Source organism: Phalaenopsis equestris, unplaced genomic scaffold, assembly GCF_001263595.1.
Source record: "Phalaenopsis equestris unplaced genomic scaffold, ASM126359v1 Scaffold000002, whole genome shotgun sequence".
NCBI lineage: Eukaryota > Viridiplantae > Streptophyta > Magnoliopsida > Asparagales > Orchidaceae > Phalaenopsis > Phalaenopsis equestris.
This window is the reverse complement of record NW_018164444.1, coordinates 66,002,722-66,010,533: the sequence shown is the minus strand read 5'-3', so window position 1 is coordinate 66,010,533 and position 7,812 is coordinate 66,002,722. Positions and strand designations below refer to the sequence as shown.

Below are 7,812 nucleotides of genomic sequence, written 5' to 3'. Positions count from 1 at the left end.
GTTATATAATTTTTTTTCGAGTCATTTCGAGCCGAACACGAGCGAACAAACTGTTGTTCGTGTTCGGCTCGTTTACATTTCGGGCTTAAAAATTTGTTCGTGTTCGGCTCGTTAGGCTCAACGAACGAGCCGAACACGAGCTGTTTAACGAGCCGAACATGAGCTGTTCACGAACAACGAGCCAAATTGACAGCCCTATATCTAATATCTAAACTTTAATTTTGCTAAGTGTTGAATCCTAAATTGTCCTTTCAGAACACGTCTCTAGAGTTGGAATCCGACAAAGGAGGAAAGGGAGGATAGAGAATAAGTTAAGAATTCACTGTTGAGAGAATTGGGAGAGATCCCTTTATTTTTCCTTTTGTTTCCTATCATAGGGGTGTATTTGTACAATTACAGAAATGAGAGAACATTTATGAAAACTATATTTTTCCTTTTGTCTCATATAAATTTTGTACCATATCTATATTACCATTTGAATTATGATAGGATGGTAATTGACTAGTCGGTCTACTTGAATTCGATCGGCTCAGGCAACTCATTGAGCAGCGACCGTGCCTTTCGAAGTAAATGACGATTGGCTGAGGCGTTTGGTCAAATGACGATCTCGTGCATCGTAGTAAAAGCTGGTCGGCCGACTAGCTTGCGATCAAAGGCTCTTACATTTGTCTTGGTCGGTTGGGAGTGCAGGCGTAGTCCGATTGCATCTCTCACAATAGTGTGTCAGTCGATTCTAATCACATGGTCGCTTGTAGGATGGTAGGATGTCTTGATTGTCTGATCACCATCGAGGCCTTTTTATTGTGTTTATGCTTCATGCTAACAGTTTTCGTGTATACAAATTAGTTCCAAAATTTTTTCTGCTCCTTAAAAGAAATAGCTACGATAAAGACAGAAAAATTATTAGTGTTCAATGGTACGAGAATCAAGAAAATCAATTCAATAATTAACTCCCCTTGGATTCTGTGCTCAGAGTGTTTCATAAATATAGTCATAGGCTAGACATTACATCCATTACAGTTATTCTAACTTCGATAATTGAGTTGTTCCAAGGCTGATGGTTCGAGCTGGACATCTTTGGACTCCAAAATTTTAGCGAAGGCAGGCTACGGACCCTTGGCTTCTGTAGAGAAGGGAACAATCGAAGCTCGAACCCGTGACAATTGATCATGCTGGCTCATCTGAAAATCTGGAGGCCCCTTACAAGGAGACTGTGGCCCCTGAGCCTGATCAAGGTGTGAGTTTTGAGGGCAAACAAACCTTGCTTGTTGAAGATGTCGATGAGGGTGGAAAGAGGCCGGAGGGATTGGAGATTGGCATTTTTTCTCGGCCGCTATAGCAAGAAGGTGGAGGTGCCTCGGTATGAGGAGTAGAGAAGTCTTTCCACACCCATTCTTTTGTACCACAATGACATTGAGAAAGGAGGTTTCTGAGCTCGAGAAGAAGGTCGCTTCATCAGTCTCCAAGAAACAGTATGAGGATGGTCAAACAGAGTGCCTTAAACTTGGGGTGGATTATGTTTTTTAGCAATTCGTTCATCATGGTCTTGTCGATCCTAAGTTCTCTTACCAAAAGGAGTTCTCCACCGATTGAAAGTTCCAAAGGAGAAGATGATTCAGACAGCGAAGAAGAGTCGATCACCCGCTAGGGTCCTATAAAACAAGAACTTTTCTCCCTTTCCTTTTTTTTCTTTTTTCTTTTTTTTTTTGTTAGAAAAAAAAGAAAAATGAAGGTGTGCTCAAATGGTTTAATAGCCTACCGAAAAGATGCGATGACTCCTTCCAATAGGCTATTAAAACATCAGAGCCAAAACTTTTTTCATTAGTCAGGAACAACCAGCACTTCATGGCGTCATTAACCTGCAGGACTCCAACTGTGAACTCCAAGGAGCCAAGGTGGTCGGTCGGGTCACTTTTCCCTCTATAGGGATCATTGTGAGGAATCCTGAGCTTTGTCGGGGATATTGTTTCTAGAATTTTTCAAGACAAGGTGCTATCCATGACCGGTTGAGTGATTGTTTCTACTCTGTTCACACGATGTGGGACTGTCGACATATATGTGATGGTGTCTGTCGGGCGGGAATCTCTTAATCCTTCTGTTGGTCGGTCGTCAAGCCAACAGTGGGTGGCTCTGATGGATTATTGAGGGGAGCCCTCTGAGGGCAGATTTTCCGAGACTCTACCTCCATGTGCGGCGATTGGGCGTTCAGGATCATCACTGCCATAAGAGCCTCGAATCGGTCCAATATTTGCTTTCACAGTGTGTGGACCTCTTCCTGTGTGTCTTGACATATTGTCTCTCTATTGAATTTCATTGGCACTGAACTTTCTACAGGGATTCTTCTTCGTACTTGGCTCTGCTTCTCCTTTGGGGCATGCCATGCTCACCGCACAATCTTTTAGAATGTTGAATCTTAAATTGTCATTTGTGAACGCGCCTCGAGAGTTAAAAACGAATGAAAGAGGAAAGAGGAAAGAGGAAAGAGGAAGTAGAGAAAAAGTCAAGAATTCAATGTAGAGAGAACATGGAGAGGTCCCGTTATTTTCTTTTTGCCTCATAATTATAGGGGCATGTTTTTACAATTAAAGAAAGGAGGGAGCAATTATAGAAAACTTTCCTAATACAATTGACACTCACATTAATCGTATAATATTTATATCATATATGTATTATAATTTGAATTATGATATGACTTTAATTGACTGATCGAACTGCTTGAATTTGGTCGGCTGAAGCGACCGGTTGAGCAGAGACCGTGCATTTCGAAGTAAATGTCAGTCAGCTGAGCCGCTCGATCAAATGATGATCTCGCTCGCCGTAGTAAAAGCTAGTCTGCCAACTAGCTTGCGATCAAAAACTTGTGCATGAATCTTGGTTGGTTGAGACTTCATCTCTCACAATAGTGCGTCAATCGATTCTGATTACGCAGTCGCTTATTGAATGATAGGAAGTCTTAATTGTCTAAATGTCACTGGGACCATTCGATTGCTTTGAGATTCCTACTGAGAGTTTTGATGCATACACTAAGCTTTGTATGTTTTTTTTTTAAATTTATAAGATAATTTATGAATTATTAGTTGAGTTGTTAAGATAACTTTTTCGACTAAGCTTAATTTTCCAAATAATGTTACAAGAACATTAAATAGGCATGAAAGAGTGCATTTGACTTTTTTGACTCATACACATTATGTTTTATTCAAGAATTGTTGAGTGGCATACATGTAAATCTACCTTAAAAGAAAAAAATATATATATAAAACTTAGCCGCATCAAATGATATACAGAAGCCTATATAGGAACACGCGTGCGGCCAGAAGCATGACTGCATGAGCATGAAAAGTTGAGTGCTGACAAATCATGAAAGGAACCAGCTCTCAAGCAATTGCTGGAGGCGACAGATGCCCGCATGTTCGGCATTTGGCACCATTATATCACAACATTCAATCATAAAAAGTGCAAATAATTTCAAAGTTCTTCATGTAGATGCCATCCAGAACCTGCCACAAACATATAAGCACGAAATATAAAGCATTTTTGACAAATAAACCATATAAGATTTCTCTTAAAGTATTGGACCTGAAAACATTAAAAATGTTGGCTCTGTGCTCAAGGGGACCTTTCAAACTTTTTGACCAAATAGCTAGCTGAGAAAATTTGAACACATAGAAGCAGGAGTTGCTGCCTGAAACATTGCTATTTACTAATCTAACATCCTCTTCCATCCATTTTCCAAATCCTAATATCAAAATTCATGATAAAACCCCAACCCGTGTTTTTAATTCTTATAAAAAGTTCTCGACGGTTTGATTGTGGCACGTGTAAATATGTCGGTTTGGGAGTTCAAAGACATCACATGGGTGCTAGATTTTATAAACAGCAATGTTTCGGGTGCTATGCATGTGATTATCCCATTGTTTTGAGATGAATGTAATATAAGAGTTAATTAATTAATCATAGGAAGATTTACATGCATACCACTAAATTCTAATGTATTTACATATCAAACACTTAACTTCAATTTGTGCAAATCTGCCACATTACCTATGCAAGAAAAGAGTGCATTTCACTTATTAACTGATCTTATTTTTGATGTGATGCGAAAGATTTAGGCGGCATAAGTGTAAAAGTTGAAGTTTAGGAGTTGAATTTGTAAATAAATAAGAAATGGGTGGCATGTATGTAAATGCCCCTTAATCATAAATTAAACTCCTGTAAACCAAATAGTTGAAAGCTAGCGTTAGTTAACCCCCCCAAAAGCTATCCACCTGTTCTTAAAATAGTTCTCTTTCATTTTTCTTAAGCAAAGTCAAACAAAGCCCAAAATGGCAACATAAAATAAATCAAATGCCAGTGTAAGTGCGCAATTATCCTCCACACTTAAATGTTAGAAGTTCCCTTTCATTTTATTTGCATCCCTCAATCTTATGGGATTCAACATCTTCACACCCAAATTTTATTAGGGAAATTTACTTACATACCGCAAAATCCTTATGTTTTTTTACTTTCTACGTATCTAACACCTGAAATTTGATATTTACACTTACAATACTTTGGTGTCATAAAACTATGCATGAAAAAATGAATTTTACTTTCAAAAAAATAATAATCATGGTATTTTCGATGCAATGTTGGAAGTTCTAAGTGTTATGCATGTAAATATGAAACTTTGGGTGTTGCTTATGTAAATATGTAGGAATTGTGGTATGCATGTAAAAGCCCCAATTATTTATTATGGAACTTCAAACCCCATGCATGCACGATTGATTATCTTGGTTTATGGCATGCGCTCTTATTAATTTTCGTTTTTTTTTAAGTCGTGAAGCACCCATCAACATCATCCCCAATCAAATTATTATTGTCATATACCAGTTCATCTTTCATACTTGAATAATTGCATCCCTCAATCAACTTTCTCGATTGTAGCCTTTGTGGGAACTGGAGCTGGGGAGGTTGGTCTTTACAGCATGCTTGGTGGTGAAGTTTTTGTTGCTTGCATAGTTGTTGGGACTATTTCTTTAATTATTGCTGGGAAGAATGTCCACATTGACAGTAGATGTTTCATAAGAGAAAATGGATTCTTCTTATCAGTCTTTGTCAGCCAGTCATTGACCTTAATTGTTGGGAAGAAAAGTGTTGGGGGAGCAATCTTCATTGTTTTCAACTACGTGGTTTATGCTTTTGTGGTTGCAGCAAATGAGATTTTGAAGAAGCATACAAGGAAGTTGAAGTTGAATGATGCGATTAGGCTGCTTCCTGTTGTCTTTGCAAATGAGAGGTGGATCTGTTTATAGATCTCTACTAGACAATGACTTAGATATTAGAAAATTTATTGAATACAACTGATAAGGCCCTTCCAAGCGACCCGGGTTTTCACCCTTTTGTGGATAAATATGCTGCAGATGAGGATGCCGTTTTAGCTGATTATACCGAGGCCCACTTAAGGCTTTCAGAGATTCGATTTGCTGAAGCTTGAATGTCCTGGATGAAGTATAGTTACAGCAAAGTTCTCTTGGACTCTAAAGGTTGCTGTATATCATGTCATCTAAGTAATAACTACGGTTGGGTGGCCGTATCCAATATCAGGCCCTACTCCGGAGTTTTTTACTGCAGTAGACCTTCCTCCGGAGCTTTTTTTGTAGCAAACCCTCTACCAGAAATCTTTCTGCAGCAGACCCTTCGGAGCCTTTTCCTGCATTAAGCCCTCCTTCGGATCTTTTTCCTGCATCAGACCCTCCTCCAGAATCTTTCTTGTAGCAGACCCTCCTCCAAAGCTTTTCCTGCAACAGATCCTCCACCAGTTTTTCCTACAATAAGCCCTCCAGAGTTTTTTTCAGTATCAAACCCTCCTTCGGAGCTTTTCTTGCAACAAGGCCTGCCCCTGGAGCTAGGGGTGTAAACGAACCGAGCATGAGCGAGCCCGAGCTTAGCTCGTGTTCGGCTCGTTTATATTTCAAGCTCAAAAAGAGTTTTCGTGTTCTGCTTGTTTGCTTAGAGAGCGGAACACGAGCTATTCACGAACGAAGAGTTGTTTTGACAACCCTAATCGCGTAACCACAAGATGTTAAGAGTTGGGGCAAGATTTAAAAATTATTATTTATATTAAAATGTCATTTGAAGCTAATTTAATAATTTTTATTCTATTTTCTTAATTAATACTTTTAATTGATTATAAATCTTTGTAGCCTTGTGGTCAATTAAATTTTTTAAGAATATTACTCATCAATATATGTGTGTGTGTGTGTGTGTGTGTATATATATATATAATTGATGAGTAGTATTTCGAGCTAAAACTAGCCGAACACGAATGAAAATCTTTGTTCGTGTTCGGCTCGTTCGCTAGGTTAACTTAGTGGACGAGTCGAACACGAGCTTCCTGGAGCTGTTCCTTTTTGTTTTCTACAGGTCATAACCTGCAACTTTTGATGTTGGTTATCTGCTTCCCTGCAAACTCTCCTGCCGCATTACCTGTAGTAGTTTTTTTCTTACCTGCAAACACTGCAGAAACTACAGTCAAAGACAACCACAGTCAACTAGAAGTCAATTTTTCTTGCAGGTTATTTACTTTTTGCAAACTCCCTTACAACATTATATATAAGAGTCATATATCTACCTACAGACACTGCAAGAACTGCAGTAAAAAAACAATCACAGTTGACTACTTCCCTGCAAACTCCCCTGCAGCATTATTGGTAGGAGTCTTTCGTCTACCTGTAGACACTGCGGGAATTGCAGTCAAACACAATCACAGTTAACTGCTTCCCTGCAAAGTGCAAACTCCTCTGCAACATTATATGTAGGAGTCTTCCCCTAACTACAGACACTGCAGGAACTGCAATAAAAGACAAACGCATTACGGGATGATGAGTTCAAGTTCAACTTCATGGACTCTCCCTAACACATTGGTTGATGGTTTCTAATACAAGTTCAACATGATTTTCAACCATGTTTCAACTTGAGGGGGGGTGTTAGAAGTTATATTAAGAAATGATTTATTCCTGTGAGAAGTTATGAGGAATAAATTATTTTCTTAAATTATAAGTTATTTCATTTCCTATTTTATATTTATTTCCTTAGATTAGAAGTTATTTTCTTTCTTATTTTAAACTTTCTTATTTTATATTATTTCTTTTATCTCCAAATAATTAATCTGAATTGATTATTGGAGATAATATGTGTTATATCTTTTCTTTTCATATCAATAATATCATTCAGTTTTATTACACATTATTTTGAATTTCAACATTAATATATATATATAAAGAGAGAGAGAGAGAGAGAGAGGCACACACGCAAGCGCACATACACAGAACAGGGCCTAGATGGGTCATCAAACTACCTTTATACCAAAAAAAAAAAAAAAAAAGAAATTGCTAAACTACCCAAACTAAATCCCAAAACAAGAATTGGAAAAATATGTGGATAAGATCACCATGCCATTTCAAAAAATTAATAGATAAGGAATATCATTCATCATTAAAAGTTCTCTCATTTATCATAGCCCTAAAAATCTTTCAAAGAGTTTTTTTTTCCATTGATTTCATTTTGCACGATTCCAACACTACATACATTAGATCAAAAAATTTGATGGGAAAATATTATAAATTCTATGCTAAAAACAACACAAGACAAAGCTTCATCTTCATCTCATCTTTTGGCACAGCCCATGTGGAAGAAGCTCATAGGAAGGTCGCTGCAAAACACAAGATGAAGGGAATTGTCGGAGTGGGCGTTGCCATAGGAGGCAATGCCAAGGAGGGATTTATTGGACGACACTTAGCGAGAGAAAGTAATGCCAAAGGAGTGCTATTTGGA

The 7,812-nt window shown here is 38.0% G+C and overlaps 1 protein-coding gene across 4 annotated transcripts in view; it reads right to left on the bottom strand.

The window, feature by feature from the left end:
• Window positions 1-3,155: 3,155 nt before the first annotated feature.
• The window catches only part of LOC110028553 (protein KINESIN LIGHT CHAIN-RELATED 2), a 12,087-nt gene continuing 7,430 nt past the window's right edge, over window positions 3,156-7,812 (bottom strand). For 2 of the 4 annotated variants that reach the window (XM_020730470.1, XM_020730462.1), the window contains exon 3: window positions 3,156-3,497. The gene's annotated coding sequence lies outside the window, so the exon portion shown is untranslated. Of the gene's footprint in view, window positions 3,498-6,671; window positions 6,830-7,812 lie in introns of those variants that run through there. The other 2 variants (XM_020730478.1, XM_020730485.1) reach the window with 2 other exon arrangements.